This window comes from Microcebus murinus, chromosome 17 (assembly GCF_040939455.1).
Source record: "Microcebus murinus isolate Inina chromosome 17, M.murinus_Inina_mat1.0, whole genome shotgun sequence".
NCBI classification, from domain to species: Eukaryota; Metazoa; Chordata; class Mammalia; order Primates; family Cheirogaleidae; genus Microcebus; species Microcebus murinus.
Window position 1 is genome coordinate 36706776 of NC_134120.1, and position 14629 is coordinate 36721404.

General features: G+C 39.6%; 1 long non-coding RNA gene across 1 annotated transcript in view; it reads right to left on the bottom strand.

Annotated features, from left to right (window-relative positions):
• Window positions 1–13922, bottom strand: part of LOC105881089 (uncharacterized) — a 43649-nt gene extending 29727 nt beyond the window's left edge. The window contains exons 1-2 of the long non-coding RNA XR_012912790.1: window positions 13714–13922; window positions 10713–10760 (exon numbers count right to left, since the gene is read on the bottom strand). This is a non-coding gene — a long non-coding RNA (uncharacterized LOC105881089). The remainder of the gene's footprint in view (window positions 1–10712; window positions 10761–13713) is intronic.
• Window positions 13923–14629: the final 707 nt, after the last annotated feature.

Here is a 14629-nt window from a genome sequence, read left to right on the forward strand (position 1 = left end):
AGAGGAAAACAAACTTTTCAGGCAGGAGGCATGGCAAATGCAAAATCCTCGAGGTAGCATAGAACTGAAAAAAGTTTCAAGAACCCAAACACCCAGTGTGGCTGGGGCGTAGCGAGGCTGTGCCTGTGTGACATTGGAGCTAGGCAGTCAGGAGCCAGAAGGAGCAGGGATTTGCTAGTTTGGGGAGCTAGGTGAGAAGGGCCCAGGTGTGTCCTAAGCACAAAAGAAAGCCCGTGCCAGGTTTCCAGCAGGAGAAAGACCTGCTCCCATTCTATGATGTAAAGAACTCTAATGGTTGGGTGGAGAAAGGAATATATGAAAACCAGACTCATGACAGGGAAGCCAGTTTGGTGAGTACAGAAGCTTCCCAGGAATGGAGATGTGAACTGAGGCTGAGGCAGGAGGTGGCAAACACTGAACTGATCCGGGGTCTATTGAGGCAGAAGCAAAAGAACTTAATGACAGATTCTGGGAGGAAAGGGCTGGGGAAGATGAAAGAAATGAAGGAATTCATGATGGCTGCAAGTTTCTGAACAGAGTAACTGAGTCGATGACATATCGTTTACTAAGATGGAGGAGGAACAGGTGCCGAGGAATCTGAAAGCAGGCCTGTAAAGTTTGAGATGCCTGTGAACCAGCCACGTGGAGACGTCAAGAAGGCACATCCGACAGGGGTCTGTGCTTTCTGCTTACCTGCTCTCCAGAGTGTCAATACCGATTACATTGGAAAATCTTAAAAGTAACTGCCACCATTTGCCAGGGCACAATGTGATCCCCTTGGTGCATTGCATCTCTTTGGTGCATTGGCTAAATGTGAATTTTATACACCAGGATTGCTCCTTACTATCAGCACAGCACACAAAGTTCACTGTATGAAATGCTTGCACAAAGCACAGAGTAAGGAATGTCTAGCTAGGAGACTTTTGCAAAGGCCTGAAGGGCTGGCAGTGCCAAATATATAAATCAATCAGGAGGCCTCATTACCTAAAATCTGAAAAAATGAGAGTGTATCCACAGGAATACAGCCCCCCAGAGAGATGCGACATAGTAAATGCCTACTGTATGCATTGGTAAACACACTAACGTGATCTCACCAGGTTCCAGAAGTGTCACACCAAAGGCATTTTCCCTAAAATACAAATCAAATGGTGTTGCATGGAGAAAAGCATTTGCTTGTGGTGAGAGAGGGGCCAGAAGGAAAATTCCACAATCACAACCTTCATTCTTATAAGAAAAGGCAATCACAACATGCAAATGTTATCAAATGTTGTATAAAATGTTGCAAAATCATTCCTGTCAACTGAATATAAGATGCTAATTGGTGATGTATGTAGTCCCAGAGATGCTTGACATGCAAAGAGTGAGTGAAGTACGACAAAGCATTTGTGTGGGCCATCTGGAAGGGCATGCCACACTCCTGCATGTGATGAGAAAGCACAAGGAAACAGAAACTTTGGAATCCAAGGCCTAAATATGCATGGTTCTGGGAGCTTCCATTTTTTACCCCAATCAAGGTTCTGAGGAGGAAACCCTCTGTGCACCTGGAGACCATGGTGACCAAATGAAGTGGAATCTGACCTTCCCATGCACAGTTAAGTCTTTGCCAGCCCCTCTGCAATCTGGACTTCTCTCCAGCTTTCCCAAGCATGGAGTTCCCCATGCATCCTGTTCCCCATGCACTTCACATATGAAATTGAAAGTTCTGCACTGGCTCACTCCCAGAAGCAGGTATTTGGTCTCATGTGACAACAAGCACACATAGTGTTTGGATTTCTAAGGCGAAGATACTGTCTGCATGCCTGTACATACACATGCACACAAGGGAACATTTTCCACACATGCCAAAGATAATATACAAAATAGAAATCTGTGTTTCTGCTCTACATCTGCATGAGAAAAATTTGTAAGTGTTCACCAAAAGAGAAGACTGAAAAGTATGAAATACATTTTTATTCATTTCAGGTTATAGATTAGATTTTCAAAAATTAAACTTGAGGGTAATATATCCTTGAGATAAAACTTTGCCTGAGTTTTGTGCAAAAAAAGGCTCAAGGATTTAAGGAGAACTAGTCAATTTTTTAAACAGTGTTTCACAGTAAAGAACTAGCCAAATACTTGAACATGGGCCATAAAATTTGGTCATCCATTTTTTTTAAATTAATGACTTGGTTTCCAGTGAGGAAGCCACAGGCAGCATGAATTGTTGAAAGAGGCATGAGGGGTGAGAACAATTCAGGCCCACAGAAGACCCCTCGCCCCGAAATGAGGTTATCTGGATGCTCAGCCTGGTTTTCTGCCCTTCAAGGCTCATGTTTTCTTCTGAACTCCTGTCATTTATGTCCTTGTTTGAAGGAAAGTTTAGAGATTCCTTTAGCCCACAGCTGGTTAAAAGACAAATGAACCCAAAGCACAAATACAAACACCTGAGAGATTGCATCTCCTCGATCAATCTACCTCTTCTTAAATACATTTTGTTTGTTTGCCTATCTGAGTGTAAGCCCCAAGGCAAGAACTGTGTCTTTTTAATGTCTTCCGCAGCACCACACATATTGTAAAAGCTGAGGCAATGATAAACAATAATAATAATGCCATTCAATGAGAATGCTGACTCAAATAGCATGAGTTTAACCCTAATGGTTTAGACACTTGGAGCTGGGAACAGATATGGCACTAGAATAAATTTATATAATCCAAATGTGCTTCCAAAATCTGAATCATTCTCTTTCTCTGTTTGGGTTGCACATTTTGAAAACTGTGATGATGAAAATATTATTTGCCAAAAGAAAAAGAAAGGAAGAAAACCCTGTACTGGAGCAAAAATGTAATCACCAAACATTTGTGGAGCACCAATAGTGTTCATTAAAAAAAGAAAACAGGACACGTTTCCTACTCCCTGAGATCTCGTAACATATAGGTAGATCATGAAAGAGTTAAGAGAGGAGGAACTAGGAGAGTTTTTAAATGCTTTTGTGAAAACTGTGCCCTGTAGATCATAATAAAATGTGCTCATTTGAAATGGATGGTCTATTCCTAAGAACATATCTGCATGGGTCAGTTCTGTGGCGGGAAAGTGCAAGACTGATTTTCTATACTCAGGGAATAGAGCTTGACTAGAGAGCGTGCTCTGAGCACCTTCCTGACTCACTGGTCACAGGTAACACAGGGTTCATGAACAACGAAGTTCCTCCCACGCCACCTATTCCCGAAGAATCCACCCCATCTGATAAAGGCTTTGAGTTTTCAGAGGACACCTCATTAATGCAAATATAAGAGGGACTGTAGCCTAAAATACTTACCTCCCACCTACACATTTATCAGTAATAAATTGTTAATCACATTAGTCAGTTGCCATTGCCCCAGAGCAGAAACCTAAAAGAATGAGACAGCAGGAGGCATAGGTTTTGAGGGGACTAAGCGTGAAGGTATCTAGCAGCCTTGATGTGAGAACAGAACATATTGGTCAAGAAGATACAGGAAAGAAGGAAGGAGAGGCCTTAAGAAAGGAATTTAGGAATGGGGTAGGAAGATCAGGGGGCAACTTGCCTACTCATACAAATTATCCAGTTCTAACCCTGAAATGTTACTTCATGGAGAATTAGGCACAGCTCAATATTCTGAAACTAAATTTGTCTAAATTTCACAAAATGAATTTCAATTTACCAATCTTGCTTTCCTAATTGGAATTCTGACTATAATTGCTTCTGGGAATTTTGGGGACTTAGAAGATTCAAGAAAATTTGAAGCTGTACGATCTTAGGAAGCCAAAAGGTATTATGTGTCACCTGAGACTTTTGTAGACTGAATTTTGCCCTCCCCCACACCACACACACACTTCATATGTTGAAGTCCTAATCCCTAACGTGAGTGTACTTGAGGATGGGACTTTTAGAGAAATAATTAAGGTCCAATTAGGCCATAAGGGTGAAGCCCTAACCCCATATGACTGGTAACCCTATAAAAAGAGGAAGAGACCCCAAGATGTGTACAGAAAGAAACGGCCACATGAGGACACAGCAAGAAAGAAGGTGGCCATCTGCAAGCCAGGGAGAGATCCCTCACCAGAAACTGACCCTGCAACACATCGATCTTAGAATTCCAGCCTCTAGAACTGCAAGAAATACATTTCTATTGTTGAAACTACCTGGTCTGTGGTATTTTGTTATGGCAGCCCTCGAACACTAATACACGAACTTCAATGATTATCCAGTAGGAAAATTGCTCTCCATAAAGGAGAAGACAGCATGAATCGAATCTGCCACTAGGAGCAAGAAGGGCAAACACAGAGAAGCAACTTGGAGTCGAGAGTAGTGATTTTCAGTGGGGTGAAGGGACACCAGGCACAAGGTCACTTCTGCAAAATCTACTTGCTACTTCCCTTCTCTCAGAAACCCACACCAGGTGATGATTCACCCTGAGACTAGCATAAATAACTCAATTTGTTCCTAGATGATTCTGACATTTGTGCACCCTCCCTCTCCACCTCTCTGTATTCATCACCAAACTGCTGGATACTTACTAGAAAATCTAAGTGCCTCAGTGGTGATTGTTCCAGTTATTGGCTGATTATCTGAAGGTGAACCATGAACCATGAATGTAAAAAAATAGTTGTCTTTGCCTTCTACTCCATCCACAATACCAAACTAGAATGAGAAGTAACAAAACCATCTAGAAATGTGAGATGTCCTCACTCAAAAAGAAATGCCTATATATCCAAAGTATAGCACCTTACATAGTAGATGCAATAGCCTCACCTGTCTTTGTAGAAGAGAATATTAGATGTATAACTGATCCGCAAAGAAAACAAAACCTCCTATTCTCATTTCTTTGCTCAATTGGGTCCCATGTTTCTACTCCTTATTTGGCAGAGATTGCAAGATTTCACCCATAGCTGAATTCTCCTCTACTTCCTCGTCTTTCAATTAGGCTACAATTTCCAGACTCTTCTCCAGTTAGGTGTGGGCACATGACTAAATTCTCACCAAAAAGATGAATATAAGTATCATGACCTCCTTCTAGGTCCACCTGAGAGCCTCATTTCTTTGCCTGTCTATTAGCTGAAACAAAGAGACTCTGAGGACCTGAATGAAGGTGGATCTCATGATGAAAAGAAGCCTGGGTCCTTGGATGGCTGCATAGAGGAGCAACCCACCAACCCCCAGATCCAATGGATTGATATGGGTGACATATCCTTGGATTATCTCAAGCCACATATGTTGTGGAGTTACTTATTAGAACAGTAGACTGACTCTAACAACATATTTAAATTGGAAACAACAGAGAGTTTTGTTTTTATTTGCCAGTAAGTTTCAGGAGTTTTCATTCAGGGAATGATAATCTAGAGATAAACATTTCATACTCACCCTGATCTTTCAGAAGCTCTGAGTCAATGCCCACACAAGGATAAAGGGTAACTAAGCTCATGGACTTAACAGTCGTTAATGCAATGCTAAGCAGGGGTCATGGTGATCTTTCACAGTTGAGTGATGTCTTTCTCCAAAGAGGTGTACCTCTTGGATTCATTCCACAAAGTCACTGTCCTTTATGGGCCTTGCCAGATGAAGTCTTCTTATAATTCTACTTTCCTTGGAGTGACAGAACCAGCACACAGCTCTGTGAGCACTTACTAGATATCCGTTGATGATTACCTAATCATACAAGTTTGAGTCTGATAGATCTAGACTATGAACTATGGAAATACAACTTAATTATGGATTGGACACATTCGTAGGTTAATAGCAAAATCATAGCAAGTGTCAAGGTTTCTGGCCATTCTCTTACTTTTGTTGTTGTTGATACACAATAGTTGTACATAGTTTAAGGTATATGTAATATTTTGGCACATGCATGTAATGCATACTGCTCAAATCAGGATAATTGTGATATCTCTAACCTCAAACATTTATCTTTTCTTTATGTTGGGAACATTCAAGTTCTTGTAATTCTCTTGAGGGTAGTTCTGCAAAATGTGTATATGATTAACCTCTCAATCCTGCCCCCCAACCTACAGGAAGTGTGAGAGGAAGAACTGAGTATTCTCCATCCCTTTTCTCTGCCTCCATCTGGATTTTTTTACATGCTCATTGGAATAAAGATATCAGGGAGCCATGAGGGGGTGGATAGATCCCTTACCTGCAATGGTAGCCAGATAGCAGTTTGGGGAGAGGTAAAAAGCATGACAGGGAAGTAGCAATGGGTATGTGAATACTCTATCCAATCTCTGGCCTTTTATAAACAAATGACTGCTATAACCTTACACAATAGTATCACCAATATTTTTAATCAGGATGAGTCACATCATTTGATAAAATTTTATTATATTTTATTACAAACAAGAACATTTGGATTTTTTCACTATTAATAACAAATAACATTTGTTAGAACTTAATGGCCCACAAAGCACTTTGCATAAACATTATCTCAAAGGAGGAATTTTTTGTGCCCCTCGTCACATCCACTTGGTCCACCTCTGATCTCAGAGCAACTGCAGAAATACTTGCATGCACTTTGCCACCAACCCTCCTCAAGCCCAAGCAGCAACTTGTCTCCACTTTGCTGCCTCAAGACTTTCTCTAAAGCCACACAGCACAGTCACAGTCAGAAAGCACAGGGGTGGAGTTGGGGAACAATACCCCTGGGACAGGGGAGAATCCTCAACTAGTGAGACACAGGCATTAGCAGATAAATGCCCAGACATCCTACATGTTGGAGAGACAATTCTGAGGCACAGTCCCTGCACAGTTCCTTAGAGGGCTACCAGTGGGATTAAAATCTAGTTGTCCACAGCAAAAAACAATCAATAGTACAGATGTTTCCAAGATATGTTCCATAGATCAAGATGGTTTACAGGGATCCCTTCTCAATAAACTACATCCATCGAAGTATTTGACTCCAGCTCTGCTTTAGAATAGCCTGACTAAGGTATCTCATTTTTAATCTTCACTCTAGAATAGAAGGCCAGTCCTATATATCATGCCACATACCTTTTCAACATTTGTAGTTTAATAAGGGGCACGAGGTGCATTGGGGCAGCCTCTGCCCCAGCTGCTAGATGGTTAGAAGTCATCAATCATAGGAGTAGATGTAGTGACTTAGCCACACTACCTTTCAAAGACCAAAATTGCAACTGAACTCACAAATGTATACCATTTGCCTTCTAAAGAGACTTGAAGTTGTAGAAAAACTATGAACTCAACAATGATATCATGCATCTCACCTGCAGACTCTCCTGTAGGACTGTTATTAATTTTAATAACCTATGCTTGGATTTCTAATACAAATTGTTGAATTAATGTGACTTCAAAGGAAAACTAACAACCTCTTCTATCAGGTCTGCCTTAGATTGTCACTTTTCTAAAAATTTCTCTATTATTTTAAAATCTGAGTTTTCTTAAAAAGTACTTTATCCTAAAACCTCAGCTTTCTAAAACACAGCCAAGAAATTAGAATTTTAAAAGCTCTAAGCAGTCAAACTCCAAATCATAAAGTCCATATAGTAAAGCTTATATAATTTATTCCTAATCCACTCATTACAAGCAGTTCAAATGAGTTTGGGTTCTTGGTAGTTTTGCCATGAACTGAATAGAAATAAGCAGATATGATGTAAGAAAATGGGTAATGTAAGTATTTAGTAGAAAGAAACAATAAATATCAATACGGCCACAGAGAGAAGACAATAAAAATCAGAAATGAGAATTTTGAAAGATCAAACTGGCTTACATGTGCATCTGAATAACCTGAGTGAATTTTTAGATGGTACCACAATCTGAAAATCAATGATGAGAGAATGATGGCAAGGAATCATGTAGCCAAAGAAGTTACTGAAGCCAAAGAAGTGCATAGGGTAGATTCGAAAGATTTCCATAATGCAAATATAACAATATCTAGCCTATATTGACTACCTACTACATGCCAAACAATATACTGGACATTTCACAAATGTCATCTCCAGTTCTCACAGCAACATTGCAAATTATTTGCCATTATCCATATTTTAGAGATGAAAAATCTGAGTCTCAGAAAGGTTATTTAACTTTCCCAAGGCAACACAGCTAGTCACTTGTGACCCCAGCATCCAAATTCAAATCTTTCTACCTCTAAAATCCATGATATTTTGTTATTCTTTGTCACCTTTACTATAAATAACATTTACAATATGGTGACAAATTCTAATTATCTGGTTTATCTGAAGTGATGCTATATAAAAGAAATATTAATAATTTGGTGATAGTGACAAAAAATGACAGCTGAAACAATATCTGATCCATCTTTAAAAACAGAGTTTTCAGAAACTGGATATTCTGATTGTCATCACATACATAGCAAGTTATTATGATAAAATTGTGACCATATTTTTAGCATGCCAATTTAAAAAAATAATAAGTAATAATCTACTGCACATACAGTTTATGAAACACTCTGAAAGCACTTTTCCATACATTATTTAATTTTTATACACACAATATCTCAAGGAGGTAGGAGCAGATATTTTAACAGGTAATGAAATTGAAACTCAGAAAACTTAAATACTTTCATAGCATCAGATATTGTGTTAGTACTAAGGGAACCAAAACTAATATCTCCTTATTCATAGTTTGATGCCAGTAAGCAAAACACACAAACAACCAAATTAAGAAAAAAAAAAAAAACACCAACTTTGATCATTATAAAAAAAAATCAGTAAGTCATACATGCTGCTACTGTTTGGACTAAATATAATAAGTTACCATCTTATTAAGTTGTGTTAGTAAATGGGCGAAGGGGAAAAGAAAAGGAAAGGATCGTGGAATATTTCCATATAATTGAATATGTTGCCTAACTAGGAGATTGTCAACTATAGACACAGCATTGATGGGTAACAACCACCTCAAAACTCAGTGATATACACAGCAATTAGAATGCATTGTTTTGGTCAGATGTCTGCTGGGCTACTCTGCTCCAACCACCTCTCATTCTCCTTGGATAACAATTTTCTGGGGTCTTTTTCTTCTCAAGGCTGGGGTAGAGGTTCAGGGATCCTAGTGGAAGCAGAGAAGTTTCCCAAGTGCGAAGCTCAGCCCTGCCTCACTGTCACTTCCATCCACTTATGGATGCCCAAGCAAATCGCTAGGTGAGACCAACATCACTGGCCGGAAGGAGTTGCAAAAGCACATGGCAAAAGGTGTGGGAAAAGGAAGAGAATGGGGAACAAAAGTGAAATCTACCACAACTGATGATTACCATAAATGAATATGCATTCAGAATAAGTCTACTTTTTCTGAGTACACAACATGCCACACACTACAGATACACTTATGAACTAGACAAACATGATCTCTACCCTTATGGAAATTACAGGAGTGTGTGTGAGTGTCAAAGAGTTATATTCGTCATAATTCAGGATGTTTTTGTTTCCTTTGAAGCACATGTGATATATCTTAGTGGTCTCATTCTAATCATGTTTTATTGTGCAATATTTAGATGATGAAAATATAAGAAATTAAATCAAATATGCAGTAATTCCAGGATATACTATAGTCAGTGTCGAATACATACTCAATTCATACCATTTTCCCCCATAAAATAATGCAGGCCATTTTAAGGTTCTGGTTATTTTAGTCTTTCATGTACAGCATTTTAATTCTAGATAAATGAGAGTTCATTAGAAAAAAATAAGTATTCTCTTAAACATGATGAGTAGAAGGCAAAATTAGAGAATCTATAAAATCAGGAAATTGGCATGTTTTTATTGATGGAATAAATGAGGGTGATATGATCATTCTCATTCTTTGTATTCTGGGACAGAAGAGAGCATCACTGTCATTTTCTCAATGACTAGTGAAAATACTGAAATATTTGTAGGGGCTAAGTAGACATTTATTGAATCAATGCTAGAATGAATACATGACTCAATCAATAAGTCAACCAATGAAAAGAGAGGTAAACCTAATGATTCCCTACTAATGTCCTTGGACTGTCATAGGCTTCTCTAGCACAAGCTGGCTAGACATTGGGGGATGGGGTCCGGTACACATTTCTTTGCAGATGGGTCGGGTGACCACTGACAAAATTCCCATAGGTCAAAGGGCACCTCTCCAATTAACTCTTTTTCCTTAGTATTTTATAGCTGGCACATTCTTTTACTATTATGCGACTTGTCACCATCATCATCTGTGGGGCTTACAATGATGTCTCTAATGTCACATCTCCTAGATTTTTGCCCATAGCACTCTCCTTCTCAGCCACACAGAGCTAGCATAGTTTTTAGAACTGGCCTGCCCTCTTACAATTCATTAGTGACTATGACTCTTTTTTTCTATTTTCTGTCTATAGTTCTCCTGCTTGTCCTTCAATCTCAAAATCCTTCATTTCTCCAATGCAAATATATCTTTTTTATGAAGTCTTCCCTGAGAGCTCAGTAGTAAACAACCATTCCCTCCTCCAAGCTCCCAGGGTAACCTACACACAGGGTAGTCAGTCTGACTCTTACAACATTCCACTGCAACTACCAGTTCTTACCATAGTTCCTAATATTTAGTAGGTGCTCAAATACCTGCCAAAAATTAGTAATAAGTTTACCCAATTGACTAAAAAAAGAGTTATCAGCCAACAATTTAATATGACTATAAACATACAGTAAGACATTTTTTAAATGCTCTTATAGACATAGTATAGCATTTTTCAGGCCTTCTCAAGCCTTTCCCTCAATCCTATGGATAAAAATATATAACACTCACCTCATCATACATTTTGCCTTCATTTTATCAACAAGCATTTTTTAAAATCTGGGAAACAAGAACAAAACAAACAGATGAGCATATTAGCATGAAATATGCAAAATTCTGTGTTCTTGTTTGAAGGGTTGCATTTATTGCCCTTAATCCAGTTTACAAATTGCAGGAATTTAGGATGCTCATTGACGTTTGTGTTTGATTAAGACACAACTATATATTTAAGAGCTGGCAAGACTATTGAGCCAGGCTGTGATTGCAGCGGTAATTAGGCATTTTAACACATATTAGTGTAAACAGCTGTGTAAAATCCATGTCAATGTTAGAAACACAAGTGATATGGTTCAATTAAAATATTACAAGGTTGGTTTTTAAAGGTGACTGAAAGATGCTGAAGAGGACCCGGGAAAATTAAGTGATCCTACAGATGACCTGGGCTAATGGAGGTGAATTTAAGGGAATTTTCAGAAATTATAAATGGGAGTGATAAAGCCAGCAGAAGATTCAGGGGCCAGAATCTCTTTTCTAGCTCTACCCCAGTTTTACATTGCAATACACACATCCTGGATTGTTCTGTGCCTTGGTGGAGCAAGTCTGCTATTACTTCTCAGAACTGGAAGATCTCAAAAGGAAATCAGCAAGCCTGCAAATGCTTCATCAACAAGCTAGTTATCAGGTTAATCAAGCCACAGCTACACTCTACCACCTTTCTATGACCTTGCAAATGTCAGTGTGCATCTCCTACACTGGGAATGCCTCACACATAGAAAGAAAGTATAGACTTTGAGATAAACATGCCTGATTTCAAATCTCTGCCCCGTAATTTTCTATCCCTGGGATGTTGGTAAAGTTATCTTGCCTTTCTAGAACTCATTTTTCTCATCTGTACAATGGGCATAATATCTACTTCATAGACCTTGTGTTAAGATGAAATGAAATTAAATATATATATAAAATTTTGCTTCATATATGTATACATATATATACACATGTATATTTATAGCCTAAAAGTACAATGTAGAACTCAGATTGCCATGGGTGATATGGACGTTTCAAGAAAAATGTCATAAGCAAGGGCTATTAAAATGGGTTATTACTCTTTATTCAAAGAACCAGGTCCTCCACTGCTTGCATAGGCTTATCATTGTGGGGGTGCTATCAGTGAGAGTCAAGCTGAAGGGCTTTATCTGGTCATCAGCACTTTGCAATAGCACAGAGTCACTGGAGTCATAGGCAGAACTTGGAGACCTGAATATCAGCTCCACTAAGGCTAGATACCAGACAGTCAAATGCTCTGGGTAAACACTTTTTGCCCTTTGATGGGAGACAGACAGACAGTGTAACCCTGCCATCTGTTGACCTAGCAGCATATTGTGCCACTTCTGGTATGAGCTAAGGGTTCTCAAAGCTTGGAAGGAAGGTGAAAGATCAGCATTTATGAGAATGCAATTCCTAACTTTATTCTGAAAACTCTAGCCATAGTACTGCACTTTAATTATTACATGCAGGCTGGTGGAACCATGGACTCCAGAAACAATATTCCCTGCAAGTTCTTTCAGTTCTACCCACTCCATTCCACCCGAATACCAATATGATTATTAAAATAGCTATCTGCACTTCTCTGGGGGCACATTCAATAGATTTTTTTAAGGTAAATCATATGAACAAAAAAGAATAACTCCAATATATGTCACTAGAAATAAAGGGCTCCCTACAGGGCATGTGGCATTTTTAGCTTTATATGCAAAGCCTCTTATCAAACACACAACACTGATAAAAAAAAAATAAAATAAAATCATATTTTGGTGGAAATTGTAGCTCTGTTTCTAAAGTATCTGTTATTCATATATTAATGTATATACATATATGTTTAGGACTACTAAAATTAGGACAAAATTAACCTCCGATTAGATTAGAAATTGTATCATAGAGCTGAAACTCTATTTCTTAAGAAAAAGATATCAAGAAATCATCATCATTTTCCTATTTTTAAGCAGGATTGCATTTATCTTGTCTAACTCATTTTCAAATATCTCCAGAAATCCCAGGCTCACACTCTCCTTCGCTTAGCACACCACAATAGCACCTGCATCTTTAGGATGTGCTTGGTTTGTGCCAAGCTTCTTTCCTGTCCCTAGTGACAGTTGGCATTGGTGAATCAACACCCTTCAAGGAGAGGGCTTTAAATCTGTACAACGAGTGTTAAACTTGACCTTCCTGTACTTGTTGTTGAGGATTTTCTTTGTTTTGTTTCCATACCTTCTTGTTCCTTAGTTTTTGACAGACTGAGTTGTTTTCATTCCATTTACACAATGAAAAGATATTTACAAGGTGTCTACTACACGATGAGCAATGTGCTAAGTAATAAGAATTCCATAAACATACACTCAGGTATGTAAAATACAGAACTTTTAAGTTCTTTCGTATACGTCCCTGCAATTCCCATTCTTTAATCTTTTATTTCTTAAATTGACAAATAAAAATTATATATATCAATCACATACAATGATGTTTTGAAATATGTATACATTGTGGAACGTCTCAATTGAGCTGATTAACATAGGCTCAATCCCCATTTCAAACCCACATTTCACCTAATAAAGGAAACTTACTTTAGTTCAGATAAACTTAGGGCTTATTTTCAGTCACCTCAGGATGGTCTCAGTCTCTTTAAGGCGAGCTTAGTCCATTTATAAGCCTATCATCAATGCTCCCTTTCTCCCTGGAGTGACACTGGAATTCCAGAAGGGCTTGTAAGAACCTAGGCACCTTCCATCCTCGCAACGAGATGAGAGTCTTGATAAGAAAAGACTTGTCTGTCTAGTCTTTGCTCATTTGCTCTAATTGTGCTACATGGAAATAGGTCCCCACAGGCCCCTGCTCCTCAGCTTCTCCCAGTCACTGTGCAACCCACGCCCAACCTCAGGGCTCATTCCCTTCCAGTAGCCCTCTTGGAAGCATCCAGTACCCATCTCAGAAGCACAGAAACAGTGATAGTCTAACTCACCTCTACGAGTGACTTCAGGGATGGGGAGGAAGCCGGTTCAGGGCATTTGTGGAGCTCCCGGCAGCCATTTCCGTTTCCGCTGCCGCCTGGTGCCGCAGGAGACTTACCCCAGAAGTTCCGTTAGGTAGACAGCAAGGGATTCCAGGTCTCCTAGGGATGAAAGTGGGTGCTGTTGCAGTTCACCGTCACCCCCAAATGGGCTTTCAGAGAGGCCCGCGAGAGATCTGCATGCACAGTAAGGCTCACATCATAATGACTCCCAACTGTCCATCAAAGTGGCTCCACGGTGATGTCTGAACCACGAAGAGGTCCCAATCCAGACGCTATAAAACCAGACCCAGGCCACAACCAAGATCTCTTTTGCTACGACCATGGGTCCAGTCATCATCTGTGGCATATGTAACTTGCTCTGTAAACCTATATCTTGTTCTTGCTCTATAATCCTATCTTTCTCTCCTCAATAAACCTCATTTTCATACTTACCTTGCTTTTGGTGTGTCTGGTCATTCTTCAGCCAAGACCGCACCAAAACCAACCCCACACTTCTGCCTGGGTTGCAGACTGCGACCTGACACTTCTGCCTGGGTCGCTGTCAAGTCCACGCCGCTGCAGGCACCACACCGCTGCAGCCAAAAGGCCTTTCACAAGGACCTGGTCAAGTGCTCCTCCCGGGGACAAGCTAAGCTCTCTCAGAAGCAACTCTTCCCAAACTGAAAAGTACCTTCTCTAGCCCAAGAGTCTAATTGATGACGTGTTCACGTTCCAGACTATCATTTAAGGCTATGTTATTCAAAGTATGGTCAAGGGACCAGTAGCTTCACAGCAACTTCAAACTAGTTAGAAATGTAGACCTGCCCCCCCCCCAACAGCCTCCAGGCCCCAGCCCAATAAGAAGCTGTGCTTTAATAATACTCCC